Genomic DNA, 6,914 nt, shown 5'->3' on the forward strand with positions numbered 1-6,914 from the left:
AGAGGGGACACTGTAAATTTTTTTAAATTTTTTAATCAATTCAAGGGTTTAACCCCAGTGTCACGGGAAAATCCAGGGGTTTACAGATGAGATATCACGCTAAAAAATCCTGCCCAGTTTGGTGAAAAAATAGAAAGAACTGCTAAATTAGATTGGCATAAACTTATGCAAAACGGGAAATATCTCAAGTATGGGAGGACCCTGCTCTAATCAAATTGATGAGTTTCAAACATGGACATTGTGACCAAGTTTCGTGAACACTGGATAAGAACTACATAAGTTAGAGAGCTGACACTGTCAATTTTTAGTTAATTCACTAGCAGCAACAAATCTGAAGAACACATTGATAATATTTCATTTTGGCCATCCCATATGACAGTTTTGCCATGTGGTCACTAAAGAAAAATTTTCCAAAATTTACAGAACAATCAATATCTTTTTTTCCCTATCATCTTGTCTTTTCATTTGACATGTAATGATTTTTTTATATTTTTACCTCATTCTGGTATTACAAAATTCGCCCCAAAGGTGGGAAAACAGTTTGCCCAAATGACAGACATTTTAATTGTTTAATTGCTGGAGTAAAAATTTAAAACATTATAAAAAAGTTTTTCAAAATTTTTATTTTTCGTGTTATTACCTTGGTAAGGGTTCCTTTTTTGGTTTTTTTAAAGGGCGGGAGCCCGCTTGTGCAACTCTAAAATTAGACAATATAAGTTTAAATTAAATTTTTCTGAATACAGAACGTTGTAATAATTTTAGGCTGCTGTAAAAACAAGAGCTGTCTTTTAAGACAGCCAAAAGCCGACTATTGAATATTGTCACAGAAGCAAAAAATTTATTACCCAAATGTTAAAATAAAAAGAGTTTTAAGTTCGAACGGGAATTTGACCAAAATGCCTATCAGAGTTAGGGGACTTGATGCTATAACTGTTTAATAACCCCGAAAAACATGTTAAGTTTAAAATTTCAATCTGCATTAGTTTTGGTGATATTAACTTCATGAAAAACTTTACAAGAATTTTCAAGCCAAAGGGGCAAAATTTTGTCAAAAAATTTTAAGGTTAGGGAACTTGACCAGTGGGTTGGTAATGCCCTGAAAAAGAATAAAAAATTTTAAAAAGCTATATCCCTTTTGGTAAGCTGTATGTACTTTCACGCAAATTTTAACCCCGGTTTTTCTAAGTCCAAAAGGGGATTTTTTCCCCCAAAAAATAATGTCAGGTTATGGATTTGATTCATCAATAGTTTATAACCCCAAAAGACACATGTGAAGTTTAAATTTAATTTGCATTATTTTTGGGAGATTTTAATTGCAGTAAAATTTAACAGGATTTTCTAAGTCCAAAAGGGGGCTAATTTGCTCAAAATAAGGTCGATTTAGGAATTTGGGGCCCGGGGGGTAGGAATGATCTAGAAAAAAAAAAAAAAGTTTCAAATCAATAGTTTTTTAGAATAGGGTTGTTTTTGCCGCAAAACTTCCCCAGAATTTTTTTAAGTCCAAAAAGGGGGCTATTTGGGCCCAAAAAAAATGTCAGAGTTAGGGACTTGACAAGTGAGGTAGGTTTTTGATCTAGAAAAAAAAAATAAGTTTCAATAAATTTGTTTTTAGAAAAGCTGTATGTACTTGCACGGCAAAACTTTAACCAAATTTTTAAGTAAAAGGGGGCTAATTTGGCCAAAAAAAGGGTAGAGTTATGGGATTGGGTTTATTCAACTATTTTTTAAAACCCCCTGAAGACACATGTGAAGTTTCTTAAATACGATTATTTTTGGGAGATAAAAATGCATGAAAAAACTTTAACCAGAATTTTCTAAGTCCAAAAGGGGGCAAAATTTTGCAAAAATAAGTTAGGTTTGGAAACTTGACCCAGTGAGGTTGGTAATTGACCTAGAAAAAAAATAAATAAGTTCAAAGCTATACCCTTTTTAAATGATAGTGTATGTATTGCATGCAAAAACTTAACCAAGGTGTGACGCGGACGCCGACGCCAGGGGAGAGAATAGTAAACTATTTTTCAAATGCGGCTAATAAAAAATAACAATAACTAGAAATGCTTTTGTAAAAAAGCGCATGTCTCCCCCAATGAAAGTCTTAGGCAAGAATCAAAAGGGGTAGGAGAAAAAGTCAAAGGGGACACTGAGGGTTTGGGCTGAATGGGATTATCTACTTGGTGTCCAGTCATCCGCTAAATTTAACATTTGGGCCTAGTGGTTCTCAATTTTTTTTGGCTCTGTGACCTTGCCCTTTGATCAAGTGCCCTAAAAAAAAAATAGGGGTCTTTCATTGCATGCCCAATCATCCTTTTAAGTTTAACAGTAGGTAGTGGTTTCAATTTATTTCCAAAAAAATTGTTTTTTCATGAACAGGCCACGTGACCTTGACTTTAAATAGACTGCCCCAAAAAATCAAAGGGGTATTATCTGCTGTTAAATATCTATGAAGTTTAAACTTTTGGGGGTCAAGGGGTTTCTCAAGTTATTGTTTGGAATGGTTTAAATGAAGGCCCCTGGACCTTGATTTTAAGGAAGTGACCCCAAAAACAACAGGGGTCTCTAATTTTATGACCAACCCTCTATAAAAAAGTTTCACCATTGGGTAAATTTGGTTTCAATTATGCCCAAAAAAATGGTTTTAAATGGTAGGCCTCGTGACCTTGGAATTTCACAGGTGCCCCAAAAAATTGTTGGGGGGTCTCTACTCTGCATGCCCAATCATCCTTTTAAAGTTTTCACTTCTGGGAAAAGGGTTCTCAATTTTATGACCAAAGGGTTTTTTCAATGGTGGGCCCCCGTGCTTGACCTTTAATGGAGTAAACCCAAATCGATAGGGGTCATCTTTTTTCAAGTAAATCTATGAAGTTTCAAAATTCTGGGTGGGGGGGTTTTCTTAGTTTTTGATCGGAAAGGGTTTTAATGTTCGGCCCCCTGGGCCCTTGACCTTTGATGGAGGACCCCAAAATAAAGGGGGTCTCTACTCTTAGACCAAATCCTTGAAGTTTCAACATTCGGGGTCAAGTGGTTCTTGCTATTGATCGGAAAGGGTTTTTATGTTGGGCCCCCCGTGCCCTTTGACCTTTGTGGAGTCCCCCAAATCAATAGGGGTCATCTACTTTTCATGCCCAAATCATCCGTGAAGTTTCAACATTTGGGCAAGTGGTTCTCTAGTTTTTGATGGAAATGGTTTTCAATGTTCAGGCCCTTGCCCTTGCCCTTTTGACGGAGGACCCAAAAAAAAATGGGGGGTCATCTACCCCCGAACCCCTCAATCTTAAGTTTGAAGGGTTCTGGTCAAAGGGTTCTCATTTATTGCTGGAAATAAAGTGTGCGTCGGGGGGAAAGGACGGGACGGGGCCCCCCAAAAAAAAATATGTTCCTGGGGGGGGCCCAAAAATTTTAATGACAAAGCCTTTGGGGATATGTGAACCCTTTCCACCAAAAATAGTTTAATAAAAAGTTTTAGAAAATTTAAGTTGAAAAAGGGGGCCCCATTTTGCAAAAATGTAAGTGGAATAATAACCTGCCTTGAGGTAATTTCTGATGCCAAACTGTAGGAAAAATCAAAAAACAACTGGTCAAAAAGTTCCTGAGAAAAATGCTAAACATGCAAAACTTTCACAATTTTTTTATGTTAAAAAGGGGCATAGAAGTATTTTTATTGAAATGGAAGCTAGTAAGAAAAATTGCAGAGTGAGGTCTTTCTTATGCAAGATATGTAGGAATCTGAAAAACATTTGGTCAAGTTTACCCAGGAAAAATATTTAAAAAAAAAATATTTTTAAAAGTTTTTTGCATTAAAATGGGGATCATTTTAACAAAGTAGAGGCTAGAGTTAAGTAACTTGCCATGTGAGGTCATCTCATGATATCAAAGACATGTGTGAAGACTGAAATCATTTGACCTCATAGTTTTACAGAAACCTGCTTAAATGTAAAACGTTTGTGATGCTGATGGCCTTGCAGTAGGGGGTGAAAAACAAAAGCCCTATGTTTGAAGTTAAAAAGGGTTTTTGGTGTCTCAGTTTGGAATTTTATTTCAAGCCTCAAGTATGCTGTTACATGACCTTTGATTAAATGCCTAAGGCTAAGGTCATCTCTGACAAATTAATTTTTTACTGAGTGTTTACTTTTACAAAAAACAGTTTTCATCTGAGCCCTTGATGTCTGATTAGCACTTTTACAAATTGGCATTTACTGGCTCCCCAAATGAAGTTTGGTCCCATGAAAACAATTTTTTTCCAGTTTTTAAGCAAACCTTTTTCAGTCCCCCACATTAACAAAGCTCAAAGATCCGTAAAGTTATGAGTTTGATGATCAAAATTTGCAGACTTTCTGTGTCAATGTTTTTACAGAAAAATAAACTGCATGGTTATCAATTATAACCCAAATCTTAGAATTTAAATCTTGTGCTCTAATAACTTTTTGCATAACTTTTGTTGTTCAATTTTAAAGTGCTTAACCTTACAATGGTGGTGGTTGGGGCACTTGAAAAAGTTTTTCTCTTCTCTAGAGGTTAAAAATAGGGTTCCGGTATCAACTGGGGGTCCCCCCTTGGCCCAATAGATTTCACATTACAATAAGAAGTTCTAAAAATTGGTCTGATTGGTGTGTAAATAAAATGCCAAAGGGGCATCCCTCCCCAAAAAGTTAAAAGCGTAAAGTTAGCTGTAATCATTTTTAAAATGGAAAGTTTAAAAATTTTTTGGAAGATAAAGCTTAATAATTATCCAAGTAATACAAGTTTAGATATAGGCTTGAAGATTAAAACCCAAATTCCAGAAAATGTGAAAGTGTACATACTGTGGTCTCAATAATGTTGGTCCAAATACAATTCCAAGGTTGCTGGAGTTCATCTGGTTCTGATCAGCAAACGCTGCAACTCTATAATGTAATGTTAACAATATACAAGTTATTTAAAATCCATGTACTTGACGGCTTACAAATTGGGGGTCAATTACTCATCAAAACCTATGAACAGCTGTGTAAGAGTAAAAACAATTCTTTGTCATAAATGTAAAAACTGAAATGGAGAAGTAAAACAGTATGAAACTTATACAAACTTATGTAAGTAAAAATGGCCCTGCATGAGAAAACCAACTAATGATTTCCACCAGCATGGTCCGGGACCAGCCTGCGCATCTGCGCGTTGACAGGACCCATGCTGTTGAAAATGGTTTCTCTAATTGAATGCTTTTGAAAGCGAACAGCATGGTCTGCCCAGATGCATGGATTCACGGGGTTTGGGATTGGTCACAAACGCACTATGTTAGTTTTCTCATGGTGTGGCTCATATTTTAAATTTTTGTAAATGATAAAAGGAGTTAAACAAAAAAAGCTGATGGACTTCAAACTTTGTTTCCATTAAAAAGCTAAAAGAAAAATTCTCTTTGTGGTTCCTTTGAGCAATTGTTTAAAAAACAAGAGTTTGAGATGTAATTTTAAAAAACGCAACAGGAAGGGAAACATACACTTACAATATCAAAAAGGGGTTAAAAATTTTTAAAAATAAAACCCTTTACTGATTGTATTCGTAAAACTCTTTCACATGAATTCCCTAAGTGGTGATTTTCCCTAAAATTTTGTAAATTTGAGAGGGTAAGCAGTTATTTAGTGTACCAATTTTCCCAAAGGGAAGTAACATTAAAAATGAAAAATTTTGTTTAAATTTTTTAAATTTAAAAAATCGGCGAGTAAAGGTTTGTAAAAAACAATTCAAATATCCCCCTGTAAAGGGAAAAACCGGGTTTTAAAAAAATTTTCGCTTGGGGGTTTCTGTAACATTCCCCCTTTTGATGTAAAAACCCCCCCAGAAACTATATGGTATCAACTGATAAGAAAATAAGTACAAATTTTGACAGTACGATCCAAGTATTCTCCGTCCTAAAGGGAAACCTTTTCCCTTTTTAAACGGGCCCCCTCGAAATTGGGGCCATTCCCTTGTATAAAGTTTGAGCGACAGGTTCAATAAAATGGTCAACTGACTTGAGACTGGGGGACAACCCAACATGAACAAAACAAATAGGCTTATTTAAAGGTTTTATTTGTTAGCACGGAAGACTAGGGAAAAAAATTGCTAGGTATATTTTGTTATGTGTCCATGAAGCTGATTGGACAGAGATCCTTGTTCATGTATAAAAAATCAAACGATATTTCTTAAACCCTGTAAAAAACCTACCTTTGTAGATGATGCATGAGTACTCCACATGTTTTTCTGTTGGAGAACGGCAGTTTATCAATCAAGCCATGTAGTTTCTCTACTGTATGTTCCTTGTCTGTACCACCTGCCATATTCTCCTACAAAAATCAAAATCAGACTGTAATGTCCCTTTAAACACTTGCAGAAATACAAAAACAAGAGGGGTTTTTTTTGGCCTTTACTCGTTTCCACAGTTCAATTTCTCAAAAGGTATAACAAAAGCTGTCTGTAAGACAGCACGCTCATTTTCTAGTGCTTGATCTGAATTAGAGTTTGCCGTAAAAGGGGGGTAAATCTGTCAAAATTCAAAAAAAGTTATGGCAATTTTTTTTTTTTATGGTGTAGCCTTTATAGAAAAAAGTATTTTTAAATTTCAAGTCAATAACTTTTATGTGCGAGATTTGGACGTTTTTTAAAACTTTAACCCAAAAAATTTAAGTTTAAAAAGGCATAACTCTGTTAAAGTTCAAAACAGAGCTATGGGGGGATTTTTCTCCTGGTTTTTAGATGTGTAGTAAAAAACTATTTTAAGTTTCAAGAAAACTAGTAACGAGGTATTTGACTTCATCAAAAACTTAACCAAAAAAATCTAAAAATTTTAAAAAGGGGATAGATCTGCAAAATTTAAAAAAATTATGGGATTGTTTCCGGTGTGATGTGTATAAAAAAATTTTAAATTTCAAGTTAAAAACTTTTATAGTAAAGAGGTATTTTCTTTT

Source organism: Mercenaria mercenaria, chromosome 3 (assembly GCF_021730395.1).
Source record: "Mercenaria mercenaria strain notata chromosome 3, MADL_Memer_1, whole genome shotgun sequence".
Lineage (NCBI taxonomy): Eukaryota > Metazoa > Mollusca > Bivalvia > Venerida > Veneridae > Mercenaria > Mercenaria mercenaria.